This window comes from Phaseolus vulgaris, chromosome 9 (assembly GCF_000499845.2).
Source record: "Phaseolus vulgaris cultivar G19833 chromosome 9, P. vulgaris v2.0, whole genome shotgun sequence".
NCBI lineage: Eukaryota > Viridiplantae > Streptophyta > Magnoliopsida > Fabales > Fabaceae > Phaseolus > Phaseolus vulgaris.
The window spans coordinates 5,752,820-5,774,404 of NC_023751.2; positions in this window are offsets into that span (position 1 = coordinate 5,752,820).

A 21,585-nucleotide genomic window follows, 5' to 3' on the forward strand; every position below is an offset into this window, starting at 1 on the left:
AACTTCCATCACTCTCAACCAAATCTTCCCTTTTACATTGCTCTTCGTTTCTTTTAACAATTTTTTCATCCCTTTGCTACATTAAAGAAACGTATTCAAATATTATTTATTGAACTTAAATTTGAATTATAAACATTCAACGTGATGCTTGAATTGTAATAGTCTTCAATAATAATAAAAAATATATACTTTGATCGGTAAAACGTGACAATATTAGTGATGGCATCATCACATATGATGGAATAAATGTATTTTACTTAATTTTTTCTGCTCCAATTTTAATACTTAATTCATCACTATACTTTTTTAGTAATGAGATGTATGATACAAGGATAATTATGCTGATTTCTTTTCTTATTATTATGTTCGATCTTCACTATATATAAAAATTTATTGACTCGTTCTGATTCAATGCGCTTAGAAAACCATAAAATATAAAACAAGATTAATTAAGTCTATTTTTTTACGGTTCAGATATTTGTTCTTCACATATATTTCTAAATACTTCTCTTTATATATAAACATTTTACGTTTTTTTTCATGTTAATGTCACATAAAATAAGAAAAAATGGAGTGTACTTGTTAATTGAGAAAAGTATATAACTATACTTAGCATTAAATTTAAGAGGAATGATATAATTAGTTTCATAAGAAAACGTGAAACGTATATTATTTACTAAGATTTACCAGAGTTTCGCATAATGATAGAACATTTTTCTTTATCATGCACCAAGTGCATACGTTACAAAATAAAAAAATAATAATTTCAAAAACCGTAGTGTACCAAACTCATGAAATATTGTATGAAAATATTTTTTAACATATTCAAATATGAATGTGGTAAATAAAAAAAGTAGATAATATATATGTATTGAAAACAAATACATTTGTTGACGTTATTTTGTAGCTTATTAAAACTAATTTTAATATGTACTTTAAGTATATTTTATTTTTAACATAGCCATTTTATAACTCAATATTAAAATAAATTTTATATTTAAAATTCAAATAGATTAAATAGTTAAAATTTTTAAAATGAAATAAATATCACTAGCCTGTTTTAAATAAATGTCTTTTATTTCTAACATGCGTTTATAATTATTAATATTTTTTTATATCTTTTAATATGTCAAGTGTTATTTTTTTCAATTTTATTTTCTATAATTTAAAAGTAAAATATTAATAATTAAAACATTAGAATATCATAAAATAAAATCATTACATAAATTCAAAATATTATTTATATCTATAAATAATTATTTATTATAAATTTTGATAAAAAGTAATTCATCTTAAATAAATAGATTTTCATAAATTTAAATATATAAAATAATTTTTTGTATTTTTAATATACCGTCTAAAATATTTGTGCCTTTAAGGTGACGAGTGCTACCTACTCTCGTTTGGTTGTAAATCTAAAAAACGGTTTTAATGGCGGCCACAGACACAGAAAATTAATAATAGCATTATTTTAATCCACGACGCTTACTCTATATACTAATTGTCGGTCTTCAAATCTTTCACTTTTATTTGTATACTTATAATGTCACATTTTAAAAAAAATAATTTATTTTTTATAGAAAATTTAAAATAGTTTATGTTAAAATATATTATTTAAAAGAAATTTTTTTAAACATTAAAATTCTAAAAATTAGTGAGAATAATTTAATTGTCCAAAATTATAAAATTTTAAACTTTATTTTAAGTAAAAATAAGAATAGGAGTTTCTTTTATTTAAAATTTGGTTTAATTACCTTATTCGTCTCTACATTTAGGACCAATAGTCAATTTAGTAGTGGTTTTTAAAAAAATCAATTTGGTTCCTATATTTTTTTAAAATGTATACAAATTGGTCATTTTTGTTAAGTTGTTCCTTACTATATTAAATGTTGTTTAGAGATGTGGAATCGAGAGATGACGTGTCAAGTGGGGCATCCCCTAATGCCTTAACCCTGCTCCTCCACCGTTATGGTTCCTGCTCCTCCAACTAAGCCTCCAGCAACGTCTCCTCCAACTGCAACGTCAATGAAATCCAAATGTTTTCCCAACAGGGGGCTTGCGAGTTCGTGAACGAGACCCAAATGCTCTCGCAACTTCGTCACTGGTCTCACTCATGGATTACAACTACTATAACAAAGAGATAAAGATGTAACATTTTAGACCCAAAAAAAACATAAAGTCACTCTAAATAGAAGAAAAGGTAGAGCGGCGGTGGAACGAGGAAATAAAGAAGTGGGAAATGTGAGGGACGATGGTGGCGGTGGTGACGACAAGGGTAGGGGAGGGTTGTCAATACAAATTGGGGCTTTACAATTTACACTATAAATCCTTTTTCCCTTTTTTATTCACTTTTCCTACTTGACTTGGGAAATTGGATGACAATGGATGCATAAGAAAACATGAAACTGGACATTATGATAATGAATAATAATTTTTTATGATTGGAAAGGTAGCCTAAACCTCTCACCACATGTATAAAATGGTGCGAGATTCTTTGACCAAATTCTTGGAAGATTTAATGCCTAAACACAAAGAAGAAAAAAATCAAACATGTTGTGTTCGACTTAAAAGAAAACGAATATGAGCATGGAAGAGCTCACCGGAACTGGAGGCGGAGGGAGCGCCGCAGTTGGAGGAGACGCGGGGTTAAGGCATTAGGGGATGACCCACTTGACACGTCATCTCTCGATTCCACGTCTATCTGCCACGTAAGCAGCATTTAACGTCGTAAACCGCAACTTAACGGAAATGACCAATTTGTATACATTTTAAAAATCATAGGGACCAAAATGATTTTTTTTAAAACCACTATACTAAATTGACTATTGGCCCTAAATATAGGGACGAATAAGGTAATTAAACCTTAAAATTTAGATAGGATTGTGTTTGATTTATATTAATTATTTTTATTCAATAATATATTTATTTTTATTTATATAAATTATATCTATTATTAATACTATTAAATGTAAATTTTAAATTTAATATATTATGAGATGTTTTATATGAAACGTTTTATATATAATTAATCTGAGGTCTTCAATGACATTAATTAAAATTATTTTTTCTATCTCTATTCTTATAATAATAACTTTTTAATGACTGTTAGGTAGATTTTTTTTTTTAATATTCTCAAATGCATAAGACGGTTTTATTTGTTGTCGTTTTTTAGAGTTATATTTTGTTAATATTTATGAGATTATTTTTTAATCAACTTCATCAACGCTATTTTAAAAAAGTCCTTCAAAAGTTTGTTTCTAATATTGATTAGCTATTTTTTTACTGACCTTAATAGTTTTCGTTCAATGTTAGTGGAAGGAATTTTTAAACTATATTAGGTTAAAAATTTATCTAAAAATAACTTAAATCAACCACATTAAAAAAAGCTCTAACTAATATCATTAAAAATAATTATTAATTAATATCAAGTAAAAAATAATCTAAATTGATGTGAGTCAACATAAATTCTTATTAACAGAGGAAAAAATCTTGATAAATTTTGGTAAAAATGATCTAAAAAATATTCATTAAAAAATACCAATTAATGTTTTTTTAAATATTAAATATAATTTGATGTTAAAAATAAAAAGTATATTTAGTGATAATTGAAATACTTTATGAAAAAATAATTATTTATCTAAATAAAAGACTTAGAAGTAAAATAATTAGAATTTAATGTATTTGAATTTTCCTAAATTGAGAATTTTTTATCCAGATATATTATTAATATTTTTGGAATGGAATTATCAGACACTTACCATGGGACGTGTGATTGATTTAGATGTAAGATGTCCTTTATTGGGGTGAGACAAGGGAAGAGTGGTCACCTACTTGCATTCTGCCCTATTAATTGTGACCCTTTTAAACCACTTCTGCTCATTTTCATGTCTATGCTATCATACATTTATATAATAATGAGGATTTTAGTGAAATCAAACACTGGTCCACATTGATGTGATAATAAAAATATTCAGTTAATTCATAATTCACATAACATAGCATTACTATAATACTATTGCACTGCGTTTAGTGTTTATTAATTTTTTAAAATTTTTTTTACCGCTAGGACCCAACATATACCACTACCTTAATGAATAGCGTACAATAAGAGAAGTCAAATTAAATAAATATAAATTAACATAAGTTAAATTTAGTATCGAAATGAATCATGATATATTTATTTATCATAGTTCAATAAAATTTTATAACTAAAATAATTATTATAACATTTATTACATCAGATTACAAAATATTTACTTGATAACATCTTATGGATAGACTTTTTTTATAGATTTTCGACTGAAAATCTTCAATTAAAAATCAAACATAAAAAAGTAAAGAGTTGAAGGAAGATATATCTTATTCTATAAAAAAATTATTAAATAATAATTAAATTTAAAAATAAAAATAATTAATCATTATATTAATTTAAAGATTAAAAAATTATTTATATTTATAATAGTTTTTATTATTAATAAAATAGGTTATAAAATTATTTTTAAATTGATATTTAAATTAACTACTAATATTTTGATTATTAATATTTTAAATTTTAAATTAATATCTAAAAGATTAATAAAAAATAATTTAAAATATAAAATAGTAAGCGATTAAAAATATTAAATAGCAATTTAAAAATTATTTTTAAATACTAATAATTTTTTAATTTATAAAATAATTTTTAATTTAACTAAATAATAACTCATTATTTTGATTTTTTTAAATAATTTTTATTTAATATTTTTTAAATGTTAATTAAGAGATATTAATATAGTCCGAACCCTATAAGAAAGTTATTTTATTGGTTTCTGAAGGTACACCATCATTGCTTCTGTTTTATACATCTATAACTCTTTGTTAATAATACTTATCTCATCTAACATGGTGCCAACTAGTTGGACTCATCTCTATTGAACTACTTCCACCATGATACCCTGCATCTTCTAGAATCTTAATTATGACTGCATACTTTACTTCTAAAGTTTATCATACACGAAGACACTTTTTAAATTCACATGCTATTAAACAGAAGAGGAAGAGGAAAAAGTAAACTATTCCAAGAGGTGATACAATATTCATTCATTCACCTACCTACAACTAAGAATCAACTTAATAATAGAATACATTTTCTCACTAATTTAATAACTTAATAATAGGGTCTAATTTTTTTATACAGGGATTTAAGCATCTTTCTTTAATAATTTATTTTTTATCAATTATTATGAAGTGTTTATCACAATTCAAAACTATTTTAAAGATTTAATCATAAAGTTAATTAGTACACTAATTGAATGCAACTCATTTAAGTCAAACTGATTCAATAAATCTTTTGGTCTCTCGGAAAACTGGCCAGAACATAAATACCTAATGCGTTTCAAATTTTATTAAAAGATTTATTTTCTTTTATTAATTGAATGGGCGTTTATGGTTCTCAAATCCCCATTCATCTCATTCAAATATTTTTAGAAGTTCATCCAATTTTCGCATTTATACCTGCCTACGATCTAATACCATTCATAAATTATTATCAAATCACATTTCCTTTACTAAAGTTTAATGATAAAAGTTAAGAGGAATAAGACAAAATTAGTTACAATGACGATGATGTTAATATAAATACACATTATTATTATATATTTTTTATAAAAAAATAAATAAATAAATATGAATTATTTAAGGAGACTCAACTCTTATTAAAAAATAAAAATAATATATATATATATAGCTTATTAGTATATCTCAAATTTCCAATAAATCCTTAATCCAAAAACATCCAAAAAAAATTCATCATTGATAATAGTTAGGTATATATCATCACATCAAACTTCAAAGTACATTCAAACATAATCAGTTCACCAAACATTATCCTCCAAAACTAAATGCATTTTTTTAACCCGTTTACAAAAACACAACACTTTAACATATCATGTACACAACAATTACAAAAGACGTACATAACATTTGTGCGACACAATTACTCATCCAAAGAGTCACATTATTCTAATGTAAGAAGCAGATGCTTCTATTGCAAAATATCTCTTTACTTCATCCAGAGAGTGAGACTCCATACAACCAATATGCAAACACACACAACTTCTTTCTTCCTAAAACAAGGATTTAGCAATACATACCGAAGTAATGGAAGCAAAACTATTTAACAAATTTCATACATACCATGGGTTTCAAACACCAGTCAGAATAAGTGAACTTTGCATCTTTTTCTTTACTAGTAATTAAAGCCTAATTTTTTTTTGTTGGTGTCACCGTAAACACCTCTATATGGTCTACTCTTTCATTCTTAAAGACACACATGTTTCGATGTTTTCAAATTTCACCTACAATTGCAATCCACACCCATCCTCATATTTTGGATATTGATCATTTACCATTTGTTGGGCCGATCATCATGAAGTGTACCCCAGATTCTCCAAGCAACCTTACATTTAAGGAATAAATGGCAAACAATCTCCTCTTCCTCACCACACAAGCTAATTACCGGTAAGATTCATTGTCTCAGTAAATTATCTTTGTTGTTATGGCAGCACCCTCTAGACTGTAGTTTGTGCAAATGAAATAACCTTACACACATTATTGTATACACGTTGTACCAACACATAAAAGACCTACTAAGTTAGAATCACAATAAAAACTTAATATAATTTTCTAAAACTACATTCAATTAATAAAAAATATAATTTTTTTAATTAAATTTGAATTGAGTAAAAAATAATTCCTTAAATAAACAATATTTAAAAAAACTGTTTGTCTGAACACAACATTTATTTACATTATTTGTTAAAACTATATACATATCATATAACCAATAAAGAAAAACACAGAGAAGACAAAGATACATACATCTTATTATAAATTTGTGTGTTTCAACCAAGATTTTTCTACATGCGTAATTTTTTAAAATCTATCCATTTTAATAATTTTCTAAAAAAATTACACCCATTTAGAAAATTTGAGGAAAAACTCATTGGAATTAGTTTAATATAAAAATAGGTATAAAAATCATATTAAAACCTAACATAATTATAAATAATTCAGTACTGAATGGAGCAAATCGACAAATAAATGTTTATAAACCAAACGTTTGTTCTTTTTTAATAGAAGTAATATAATATAATTGAAAGACAAATATACTAATAAAGTAAAAATGTAAAAATATAAATATGTATATTACTTTAAAATTTATACAGTGAACTAATAATTATATTCCTCTATATAAAAGATTTTAGAGTTTAAGCTTTATACTAATTCATTATATCAAAAAAAAAAATTAGCTGAAACATTATTAAAAAAAAAAAACATGGATTATGTGGACATAAAATAAAAAAATAAAATGTGTTGGTCAAATGGTCACAACTAAAACTATAAATAATAATAAAAATTTAAAATTTTGAAGATTAAGCCCATGCAAACATATTATATATATATATATATTAAATTAAATTTAGATATATAATAAAATTATGAAGGTTCAACTTACGCAAAGGGGACAAAATTAAAAAGTGAGTGTTAGTGCACTGTTTTTAAGTAATTATTGTAAAAAAAAATATGAATCGTGAGTGTGAGACCGTAATTATTGAAAAAAAACTATCGTGAGTGTGAGAGTGAGACCGGCGAGAGCGTGAGAGTTTGAGCATGAGTTAAACTCTAGATTTTGCTTCTTTTTTCCTAAATGTATGTTAATTCCTTCTTTTTTCAATCTATGCGAGCGTGAGTTAAACCCTAGATTTCACTTTTTGTATTCTATTGGTTGAGGTTTGTGTTGTGTTGTCTTTGATTCTCACTACGAATTTTATTTTTGAAGGTCTAGCCCTAACGATCCAGAATGATTACAATGGACTGAGGGTTCTTGATTTCAGTGGTCTGAGGGGGCTTGAGGTTAAGACAATTTTGTGAAGGTCTACGACTTGAGGTAAATTCTTAAATATTTTTTACTCCATTTTTGAGTGGTGTCTACTTTAGAATATGAATTTGACTAGAATGCACTTTATGAACTAACCAACTATTGTATCAAAAGGATATAAAGTCATTTATCATTAACTTGAAATTTTAGAGGCAAGTTCCGAATGACTTGATTTCTGTTCTAATTGTTAAGAGTTGTAGTAATGGTTTACTACTTATCCAACAGCCTAGGCATTTTGGATTTTGGTTGTTTAGAGGATTGATAGAATTATAATTATTGTTATTTGATCTGAGTGGAATTTTGAGAATGGTATTTCAAGCATGTGTGGATTGTACTGGCAATAGGTTTTATGTTGTTTAGAGTTAGGTTTTATGTTGTTTAGAGTCAGAACAAAAAAATTGTGGTATTGTTTAAAGTTTATCATTTGGATAATGAAGAAATTGTTGTAAAACAGAACCTAATATAGCAAAATAAAAACGAAAAACAGAGTGTGTGAAACAAAAAATAGAGTGTGTGGAACGGAAAACAGAGTATGTGGTAAAACCCTAAAATTCTTCAGTGATGTTGGAGGAGATCGTGGAGGTTCGGCGAAGACTGGATCTACTCCGAGGTTATCGCACGACGTTGCCCCTTCCACCCTGAATCGTAGCCGCACGACTGGGAACGCTCACGCCTTTGCACTACTGGTCGTGTGGAATCTTGAGAACGTTGCGAGATCCGTGGGTGGTTGGCTCCTCCATTCTCGCGGGTCTTCCTCCATCTCCGACGGCCATGACCGCTCCTTTAGGGTTTGAAGATGCGGCAGTGTGTTTTCTCCATCTATAAATACTGCATCCCATTTTCTTCAGAAGACGCATCTTACACACTCACCTCTTCATCTTCTTCAAACCCACTCCGCTCACCATCCTCTTCCTTTCTCCATTTTTCACTTTTCACTTTCTCTCTCCTCATTATTTTATTATTATAATATTTTTGGGTTCTATTGGGTATTACTCTTTTAAGAGTAACTTGCTAGTTCTGATCCTCAGACTTTAACGGAAATTTCCTGTTATATCCTGAGGGACTTGCACAATACACCACAGATAAGTCCTTACGGACAATCGGGAAACCAATTTTTGTTCGTTTAAAACCTATTTTACTAAAGAAATAGATGGCGGCATACATGCAATCTTTTTTAGCAGCTTCGTGCTTAGAAAATAAAATGGAAATGACCGTTTTAATGGCTAATGGTTTATATATACTTAATTAGTCACTATAGATAGATTTTGTGATCACCTTCACCAGCTAAATTTGATAAAATTGTCATGCTTTGTATACTTTTGCAAAATGTGCAAAGTGTGACATTGTTTGATAGTTTGAGTAAAACTGGCTGTTGCATGATGGTTTGTTTCCCTACATACAGTTGAAGCATCAGTGACTCATTGCTATTCAAACTTTATATGACACAAATTTATTGAATAAAAGGTTACCTCTTTGGTTATAAATTAACACTTTACATTAGCAAATCAGCTAAGTTGCTTCACTCCACATGGTGAATGCCACTATTTTTTTTAGAAAATTTTAAAGATCAATGAGAAAGAGAAGTTAGAAAATGAGAAAGAGAAGTTAGAAAATATTTGTGTGGTAGGTAACCATATTTACTTTTAAGGGAAGCTCTCTTTCTTAAGGAATGTAATAAACTATAATGTCAAATAATAAAAACTTCCATTGATTAACCAAATTCTTGTTGTAATAAATGTGTCCTTGCCAACTACTTCTACAATGATTATAAAATACCATCACAAAAATATGATGTATCCTAACTCTGCGCTTACTTAGATAAATAATATAAAATATAATTTTGTGTGAAAAATATATAGATTAAGTCCATGTTTATTTAAATAAATAATATAAAATATAATTTTGTATAAACACTACGTAGGTTAGAACTATGTAAAAAACATATCACTTATATCTCACGTCTATCACTAATTTTACGTCAAACTAAATTATATTAATTACATTTTTATGTACATTATTTATTGCTAGTGTAACTTTTTGTCCATCCTCCGGATAAGTATATTCTTTTTAGTGATTTAAAGTAAAAAAAAAAAATTGTCAAAAATTCATTTATCATTAGAATAATATTCTAATTTTCTGTATATGCCTATTATCTATAAAATAAAATATGAATTTTATAATGATAATAAGAATTAAAAAAATCTGAAAATTAATACTCAAAAATATTAAAATATTATAATAACTTTTAATAGATATCAGTTGTTGTTAATTTTAATTAATATGAGAAATATTAAAATGCAATAATTTAAATATGAAAGGATCATTGTAGATATAATTTTAAGTTAGTTATTATGAAAAAAATAATAAATAACAGTGTTATGCTTTTAGTGCATAAACTCTTTAGTAAAAATATATAAATGTGTGGAGAACGACTTTATAAAAAGAGAGTAAAGAGACAATGTTAGTGGTACATCTCAGCATTACTTTGATGGGATGTCAGCAGCCAAATCATGATTACGGATATTGAATTATAGGTCTAACTGTATATCACATTAATACTAGGTGCCGATTTCATAATAAATTGCTAGACTTAGAAAAAACTAATTTAAAAAAAATAAAAATATTTAAATAAATTACAAACATAATTTAATAAAAAATAAATATGACTTTTTAATTTTTTTACCATTTAAGTAAAACTGGGTATAAATTTATCAAAAACTATTTTATGTATTATATTGTAAAATTATATAATGTATAATAACAAATGTGTGTGGTATTTAGATATAATAAGAATGAAAACTTGTACTATTTATATAATTTAGAATAAATTTATATTAAACATAATTAGTTTTTTTAATTAAGTAATAGAAGGGTTGCTTCTCCGTGAAATTTTCTCTGAAACAAGCTATTAATATATGTGTGAGTAATTTAAGAAAAGAATAAAATATTGATTACTTGATTGAATTGATCCTCTCTGTTCAACCACCAGTAAACAAATAAATAATAGCGTCACTGAATTGGAACAAACTTTTTATGAACTCATATTATTATTTTTTTGGTTTTTAATGGAAATTAGAAATGAGATGGAGTATCATATTTTATTTTAGAGTATAGTTTTATGAAGTATATAATCTAACCCTTCCATGTTTTTATTATTAGGTGTTAAGTGAGATTACAACACATCCACTTCAATTATGCATCTCTAAGTAAGATTACGACTCTCCCAACACAAATCACCCATTTCTTAATATAAATACAAAATTCTTTCACCTTTTTCCTAATTTTATCACCAAAGTTTATGAAGGAATTTAGAGAAATAAATTAGTTAGGTGGTTGAATTAATAAAATGCTAGAAGCTAGGTCGGAATTTATTGTTGTTCAAGTCGAATAAGTCTTTTACGTGCGCGAAAATTTCCTACACAAAAATTAAGTAATATTTAACTAAAAAATTAAGCTAATAATATTATCTTACCCGAACAATAACCAATTAGTCATCTATTGGTTTAATTGTAACTAACATGCTTTTAATATTTTTCTCACGCGCTATTTAACTGTATTATTATAATTTTTTTTCCATGATTTGATCAATTTAATATGCTTAGCTCATTTATGTAAAAACAAATGTTACGAATGAGCGCATATTCTAGAAACTCAACGCTTTTGATAACAATGGTCAAGCTCCTTTGGTATACTGATTTTTCTTCAAAGAATATTTTTAAAAGTCCTATGAAAATGATTAACAACTATAAGGTGTTTGGATTCTTCTCTATTTAAGGGATAGATAATCAATTTTGGTGAGTTTATTAAAAGAAAATGACATTAGAACTTTAAATGGATTTTTTAATGTCTTTTTTATGATTTTTTTTTCAGTATATACATTGGTTGAGTGTGTACTTATAAGTTTAATTTGATATTTGGAATCTGAAATCTATGTACAAAAATGGAAGTTATTGAAATTAATTGCATGTTCCCCATCTTCTAAATTTATTACTTCCCATTAATATATTATAAATATTTAGTTTTGTACTTTGCCTACTTCTTAAATATACAGGTCAGTTTTTTTATTTAGATTTTATTTAAACAGACTTCATTAGTTTAATTATTGTTAGAAAAAAAAAACTCCATAGTAGGTTTCAGACCTTCTAATTTGTTACTTTGGTTGATACATTAAAATGGTTTGGTTTTGGATGTTAGTCTCCCAATCTATTCATATATAATATAATTTGATATTACTCTTAGTTAATATAATTAATAATAAATTATTTTAAAAAAATACATCATTTGATAAATTATTAAACACAATTTTAAATAATGATTTTTTTTTATAAATATAGTATAATTTTATGATAATTATTTATTCTTAAAAAGTTGATTTAATATTACAAAATCAGTTTATAAACTAATATAATTGATGTTATCATATGAGATTTCAAATTGTTTTTATATTTAAGTATTGATATACGGTAAATTGACCATTTGGCTCAAATCATTATTAACACTAATCGACATGATGAGAGAAAATTCATAACAAAGACTAATCATAATCTAAGTAACTAATCACTCCTTAAGTAAGATTAAGGAAATATTAAGCTTTCATGGACCTGGAATAATCCTTCTGACAGAAAAAAGCTCATAAGAAAACTATAAATAGAGAATGACTTCAAAGGTAAAAGATAATAATTATTTGACTATAATACCTCTAATATGGACATATTCATCGTTGAAATCCAAAAATAAAAGTTAATGATTCTTTTATTATAATACCTGTAATATATACATATTCAATGTTAACTTGAATGTTGTAGTGTATTTACAAATACTCTGAATCAGATCGCAAGATAAGAAATAGAGAAACTCAAAAATCGAGAATATTAAAAAAAAATCTTAATAAAAAAAATCCGACATTGTAAAAATAAAAATTACTTAAAATTTTCATATATTGATCTAAGAAAAACCCATGATTAGATTCATCTACGTTTATGAAGTAGTAAATATCTTAGGTTGTAAGTCTATATAAAGCAAAAAAAATGAGAATAGTTGAAGTTTGTAAGAATGGTGTACTTTGGCGCGCAAATGTACAGGTTCTGAAGCAAGGTCCCATGATATACTATGTAACACAAAACATAACTATACGTGAGACAAAAGTTACCACTCAGCCACACGTTCTCTTTTATTCACTCAGTATAAATATATTTTACTATTTATCTGCAAAGGGGAAAAAACTTAATGAGTCACGCGGCTAAGAAAACCTTTTCCCCATAATACAAAAAAAATAAAATTTCTTTACCATTTTTGGACCTGCACTATCGTCCATAGCAATTTTGTCGATTTCAGTTTCAGACATGGAAGATACCATCACAAATCAACCACAATAACGGAGTTGACTTTTTAATGGACGTTGACTCCGATACACAACGTTCACAGCTTCATCATTGTAATAATCATTATCCCATTTCCTTTTTGTTGACTTTTATATATCTATCTCTGTATTTTTTGGACATATATATTTTTTTTTTTTATGGTCTTATATAATATAATGCTATCAAGAATGGTTTCGTGTTTTAGAAGTCACCAATTGTTTGACCAAAATTTAATGTGTAGATAACTATTGGCACCAGAAAATAAATTAAACAAATTATCAAGCTTTCTTCAACACACAAAGTCATTAATTTCGTATACATGAGAGAGCATTTGCATAAAGGTGGCATGGTTTTAATTAAATAAACTGTTTTAAAAATTGACTTCATTTATTCCATACACAGGTTTACAATAAACTACTAAACCAAATTTAGACTAGGCTATAACTTGAAAGGAAGACAGAGGAAACTTGTTTTGTTTTCTTGTTTCAATTCCTTGAAAATAAATATATTATTTTACAAATCATAAATTATATTTTATCTTAAACAAATGTTTTCATATAAACTAAAATAACTGGGAGTGTTTTTCGGGCTGTGTTATTTTACAAAATGATTTTTTAGAAAAAAAAATCTTAATCTCTTATTTATTTTAATTTATCATTTACAATATTTTTTATTTCTAATTTTTTTCAATATTTAAAAATATAATTATATATATAAATTATCAATAATTTATATTCAAAATATTTATTATAAATATAATTATAGTATATTTTATAGTTATATAAACTATTAGTAATAATTTATATTAAATATTTTTTTGGATAAACTTATTTTTAATCCGGATTAAAATATTTGTTTTACACTTTCTTACTCTTTTACTTCACTCCTCTAAACAAGTAAATATAAATCTAAGTATTTTTCTTTAAATAAGTAATATGATAAAAGGTAAGCTTTATTTTTTAATTTGTCTCATGAAGTGCATGAGAAAAACAAGTTTTGTAAGATTCAAATTGGTTTTTCTCTGCACATGTAGCTGTGCACCTATATAAGCTATTGTCTTTAACAAAGCAGCTAAAATCATGAACCATGAACCATGAACCATGCATACACTTCTAATGCAAGAATTCAACTACTCAATCATTTACTTATACGCGTTTCTACATCATCAAGTTCATCCACACGTTCTCCTCATTATGAGATCATTTAATTTCCTTGTATTTTTCCTTGTGGATTACTAGTGTAGGATAACAATGATGGTGGGAAAATACTAGGGTAATTAAGGTTTAAGGAAAGGATTATTGCACTAATCACCACTTAGGATAAGGACAATTGTTTTGTAACCCTAATTGGAGTAAAAGGTGGGGGAAGACGAAAACAGGAAGATCTGATTAATTATTTGTTAATAGTAACAAGTATAGCATCAATCCCTATGTATGATACTATACTAGTATTATAAACAACTGGATTATATTCCAGCCCTAAAATATTAATGCGGACCACTGTGCTATTAAAAAATTTAAAAATCCTTTTCACATATTTACTTCTAATAATGTAGTCATTTTTATTTTTAATCTACCAGCCTTTATTAAAGTTCGAATTGGAATATTTCTATGAATAACTGATATTAATTTCCACATGGTATTTCAAATTTTATGGCAAGGGGATATTCTAATTAGATTTCAAAAAGTATAAAATTATTAAACACAATAAAACGAGTTATAACTTTGGGAGAAATATCTGAAACAGTTGAGGCAAAAGCACGGAAATACGACAATTTTTGTCCCAAAATTATAAAAACGAGTAAACAAATGTTTTATTACGAAAAGAGTTAAGTACCCTATATAAAGACAATTTAAAAAGAATTGTGAAGAAATTGTGCAAGCATAACACAATTTTTGTAGAGAAAAATTATAAAGAAGTCGTCATATTTTACATAATTTTAGTTGTATAAAATTTATGTGGTGCATATAACAAGACATTTGTGTGAAAAAAAATTGTGAATAAGTCGTAATATGCTTATATGAATTTAGTTGTATGAAATTTTATATGGTGCAGAACATTATTTTTATGTGAGAAAACTTTTGAAGAAGTCGCCATACCTTATACGATTTTAATTGTATGAAATTTATGTGATCATGTAAAGTATAACTTTAACTTTGTTGAATTTGTTTTTGGAAAAAAATGTTTATTTATTGTCTTTTAAAAAATAAAATAATTAATTGAATTATTAATTTGATGAATTTTATAAAATTAAGAAAGATTTAGTTATTTTTTAATTAAAAGTTAATTAAAAAAATGGTATTAAACCCCTAATTCTTAAAAGTCTAAAATATAAAAAAAAATGTCTTAAAAAAATATTAGTAAATGATTGATTTTTCAATATTTTGATATCTCAATCCCTTTTAAAATTGGTCGTCACATTTTTTACTTCATTTTAAACAACTTTTATTTGTTACAATATTTATATTTGTATCTCAATCTCAATCTGAAATTTATATTAAAAGTTATGACAATTTAAAAAAAATCAACAAAAATTTATAAAATTTGTCAAATTCTTAATAATTTTAATAATTCAATTAATTATTCTAGTTTAAAATAAATAAATATATTTTTTTTTAAAAATAAAAATTTATGTTATGTATACACTATTAGTGTCCACAAATTTTTTTCAAGATTGTTTTTCTGTTAGTTACCTGTTTTTATAATAAAAAAAATCATTCTAATAATTACAGAACAACCTGTTTTTGTAATAACAAAAATTCCATTCTAATAATTACGGAATAAACGTGTTTTTTTTTTAAGTTGAAGGCTAAACATTTTTTTTATTAAATGACTACACAATCTCATATTTCTATATTTTTTTTAACCAAAAGAGCATATACATGAGAACGGGACAAATGAAGAATAAGCTTGAAAGTTATACAAAAGCTGAGGAACATAATCCAAAATTCTAACACCTAAATTTATTGGCTTCTCATGTGTGAACTTTCCAATTTTCTTTTTCTTGCTACGGGTTATATATGCATTTTAGCGAGGTTAAATAACTCTTGATTTTCAAGATTTCATGCTTAATATAATTTATTTTATTTATGCTTTATTACTTAAACTTTTGAGATAGGGCAATTTTAGCTTATTTCTTCTTACAACCTTCATACTTTAATTATAATACCATAACAATTAAAAGTACAATGTTATTTAACCACACAGTATTATCAGGTGTGGCAAGTTTTTGTAATTGCAAGACTCGTATATGCAAAATTAACGTTTTATAGAATTGATTACTTTATATCTTCAATTTTATTTTGCCTCCATATTTTGGTTTTTTTCACCTAAAATAGTATAATCTTATCATGAATTTTCTGATTTGCCTAAAATTTAAAAAATTATGCATTTTAATGAATAAGTCAACACTAAATTGATAACTTTATTTCTTTTACATTAAGTGATGATTTTATATATTTTTAAATGTCAATATCGACTTCTCTATTTTTTTATATTTTTATTATTTATAATGGGGTAACATTATTATAAATATAATAAATAAACTTTATTTATGTTTTAATTAAAAAAATTATTTATATTTTTAATTATATTACGTATATTACTAAAAATAATGTTTTTGTATTTAATTATTCTTTATCGGATGATATTTTTTTTAATTAAGATTAATTTATTATAGTCGATATAAATAAATAAAAATTAAAGTATATAAGTGAGTGTAAACCTCACCTTATATAAGCTGCGATTTTATAACGTTGAGTTAGACTTAAAGTTCACCCCTTAATATGATATCAAAATCATTTAGAGTCTATCATAGCGAAAGTTTGTTGGACTTATCAAGTCACCTGCTATCAAACCACTCATAAAATGTATAATCTCACGCATGTAACATGTTGATAGTTTCGGCGTGAGGGAGTGTGTTGAATATCCCATATCGATTAAATAGTATGACATTTCATAGTATATAAATAGGTGCAAACCTCACACAGGTAAAAAAAAAGATGAAAAACGGCAATCATTTAAGCATTAAAACAGCGGTTTTCTGACTGTTGTGTTTCAACGCGTATTCTATTCTTTTCAAGCAAAGAAGACAACTATTTGACCGTCATGTTACATGCAGTCTAAAACGACGAATTTTACCATAGTCGCCGTTTTAGACCCTCCTTCAAATATGACATCTATATGTCCATAGGGTTTTGACCAATTTCTTTAGCAGTTGTAGCTAAGAAGCTATAGGATCGTCAATGGGAACCTCGTGATTCCTTTTCAAACTTGGTGAAGAGCTTGTACGTGAAGGCAACAGTGAAGAGCAGCGGCGACGACGACTAAGAGCTACGAAGAACCAATGGAGGTACAAGAAAACCAACAATGAAAACAACAGTGGTGGAAAACAATGAAACAATAGGCAATGAAAACCTTCACCAATAATGGAGTACAAAAATGAATAAGAGAAACAAATAAGCAATGGTGAGTGAATGAAAGAAACTTACAATGACAATAAAAAAACTCAAAGATGAAGAAGAAGCAAAGAGAACACGAAGGCAAAAAAGGAAGACGAAGCACAAGAAGACAAAGAAAATACAAAAGCGTAATTGACGTGCTAGGAATTAGGATAGTTAAATGAGTGTAAAACGAAGACTATGAGGTAAATTTGTCGTTTTAGACTAAAGCTAAATAGTTTCTAAATTGGTATCTAATTAGCAACCAATGTTTTAACTACCAATTATTTAGTTTCTAAATTTGGTCTTTAAAACCTTGGTTGCTAATTAGATACTAATTTAGAAATTATTTAACAATAATAGAAACTAATTTAGAAACCTTTTTTTTTTTAGTTTCTAAAATAGTCTCTAATTTAGCTACTATTGCAACTAATTATTTTGGTATCTGAAAGTTAGTTTCTATTTCATGATTTTCTTGTAGTGTGATCAAGGAAAGGTAAATGTTTATTGTGTAGAGGTGAAACACGAAAACGAGACTATAAATAATAAAAACACGAAAAAAAATAGTTATACATTTCAAACTTTATTCGCAATGTAGAAAAGAATTGCGAAGAAAGTTATATATATATATATATTTATATAATTCATTATTTATAATTTACTTAATTAATCTTTATTTTAAACTTAAATTATTATTATTTTTATTAAAATAAAATTACAATTCAAATATAAAAAATAATTAATATTATAAAAAAATAATTATTATAAAATAACATAATTAATCATTATATAGATAGTAAATTATAAATATAAATAATAAATATATTTTTTAATAAAAATAAATAAATTTATATAATAATTATTTCAATTATAAAAAATAAAGATAAAAATAATAATGTTATTTAATATAAAAATAGTTTTTTTTACCAAATATTTATAATTATAAATATTTAAATATTTTTTTTCAAATTTTATATCATTTTTTATTTTTTTCTAAAATTATTTCTAATACATTATCGAAAATAATATTTAAATGGAAATACTTTTTTTAATTAAAAATAGTTATAATTTATAAATAAATCAATCAAACTAATATTTAACAAATTTTAAATATAAGGATAAATTGGTAAATTTACATTTCTATCAATTAAACAAATATAATTTTAACCACACCTATCACACCACTCACAAATTTTTATAAACTTTTTCTACATTTTTTACTCTATTTACCTTAATCTAAACAATTCCACTTTCTCCACACTCTCAACTTTAAATTATCTCAAATTTATTTTCTAATGCATACAAAACAAATAAAATATATAGAATTACAAAGTTGAGTTAGAATTCATATCTCCTTCTTATTATAGATATAGATGTTTGTAGTTTTGTAATTGCAATACAAGTATATGCATAATTAACGTTTTATAAAATTGATTACTTATATCTTCGAATTTACTGTGCTTCCATATTTCGGTTTTTTCACCTAAAAAAGTATAATCTTATCATGAATTTTTCGATTTGCCTAAATTTTTTAAAATTATGCATTTTATTGAAAAAGTCAACACTAAAGTGATATCTTTATTTCTTTTACATTAAAGTCCTTATTTAAGTGATGATTTTATGTATTTTTAAATGTCAATAACGACTTATAATGCATTTATTTCTAAACATAAATTTTTTGTATTAATTATTTTTTATTAGATGATAAATTTCAAATAGTTTTTTTCTTTAATTTAGATTAGTTTATTATAGTGAGTTTTATTGATGTAATTTAAAAAGGCAATTTAAAATTGAAATAAATTATGGTAACATTTAAAATTATGATTTTTAAATAACGATGAAGTGTAAATAATATTTAAATATATCATAATTGAAAATAAAGTATAAAGTAATTAATATGTATATTAAACTTATTTAACATTAATTAGAACTATTGATCTAACTTATTAAATTGATTTGAAATTAACTGAAATTAACTGAAATTTGTATATATTTATTATTTGTTATGTAAATTAGAAGTAAAAAAAAATGAATTAAATTATGATAGAGTCTAGATTAATTGACTATGGAAAGAAAATAAAAAGGTTATAATGTATGTAAACTTCCTTAACCAGGTAATACAGTTAACCCAAGCCCAAATTAAAAAATATTCAAAATTTATCATATAAAAAACTATTAAGTATATCTTCAAAATAATTAACTACTTAATCATTATTTTTAAAATAGAATTATTATAATTAAAAATATAAATTATAATATTTTAATTAATAACAACAATGATTTTTTTTCTTTTATAATTAATTTTTATGAACGTAGATGATAATGTGATAATAAATTATAATTATATATCATGTGATAATGTTCATCACTAAGTTATGATTTGAGATTTGAGGAATAATGATAATTAAATAATTATATTTTCTTCCGAAGTCTCGTCACTCAGTGTATTAAAAATTTTGGAAGTTTAAAGAAATAAGTTATGTTACCCAAATAATTGTGTAGTTTTTGACTGAAAGAGTTAATATTAATTATTTTCATTGAGAATTGTGACACAAATACTAGTTTGAACTCTCAAAGAAGAAAAAACCATATTAAGTATCTCTTTTTTAAAGGATATATCATTCAAGCAATATAAATTGACGCTGAAGCAATGTGTAAGCAATTTGAGTGAAATATTTTGTTTATATGAAAATATGTCGCTCAAGTAAGATCGTTGTGTTCAAATGATATATCTTTGATTGTAACTATGTGATTTAATTAAGATGTTGTATGTGCATAAATATATAAATATAAATATATCCATAAATATATGAATGTGAATTATATTATATAATGATATATATATATATATAACTTTTTAAATTAGTTTGATCTTATATTTTATATTATCATTGTATTTAATATAAAAATATGTGCTATTGGATATGGAGACGTTGAAGTTCCAGAAATATGATTGTTATTTTAAATTTCAGAAACAACGTTTATTTCAAAAAAAAAAATGTATACATTTTTTTAAAAGGAAAATATATTTTAATATATTGCGATATTTTAGTAACATCTGTAACCTTTATGATAAAATTTAATATATATTTTTAACCTTAATTTTGTAGTAAAGTTTTTAAGTTTTTAATTTTTGTAATATTGTTTTTATTAAAATGTTTTTAATCATTTATGGAATTGTTCTAATACATATTAAAATGATTGAATTCTGTTTGAAATATTCTTATTTTCTTATGAAGGTATTAATATTAAATAATATAACTTTTTTAATTATTTTCTCTTTTGTAATTAATACTTTAATTTATTTAATTGATATGGTATATAATCAGATATTTTTAAATTACTTCTAAAATGATGATATGGATATAGAAATTTGGTGTAAGAATACAAGTTAGATGAGAAAAATATGAATATTTTATTAATTAAACTAGAAAACTTAATCATTTATATTTTTTTTATTTAAAGCACTTAATTTTACACCAAATTATCGGAACCTAACTGTTATTTTGTTATTATTTGAAATAATTTTTTATATTTTAAATTTTAAATGGACACTTTTTTATTTTATTTTGATTCATTTAAATAAACTCATGCTTAAAAAATTAAGTTTACATAATATTTTAGTTTTAAACACGTTTAACATTTTTTTTTCTATCAAAAGAGCTCTGAAGATGGATTAAATAAAAATTGTCAAAAAAAAGTTGTCTTTATTTTTAAAACTCTCGTTTTAAACTTTAATTTTAAAGTGAGTTTTAAGTAAAAAAAAAAGAAGGAGAAAGTGAGGCAGACATAATTTAAATATAAAATAAAAATATCTTATTTTTTTTAGAGACATTTAAATTTCTTAAACATGTTTTGTTAACATTCA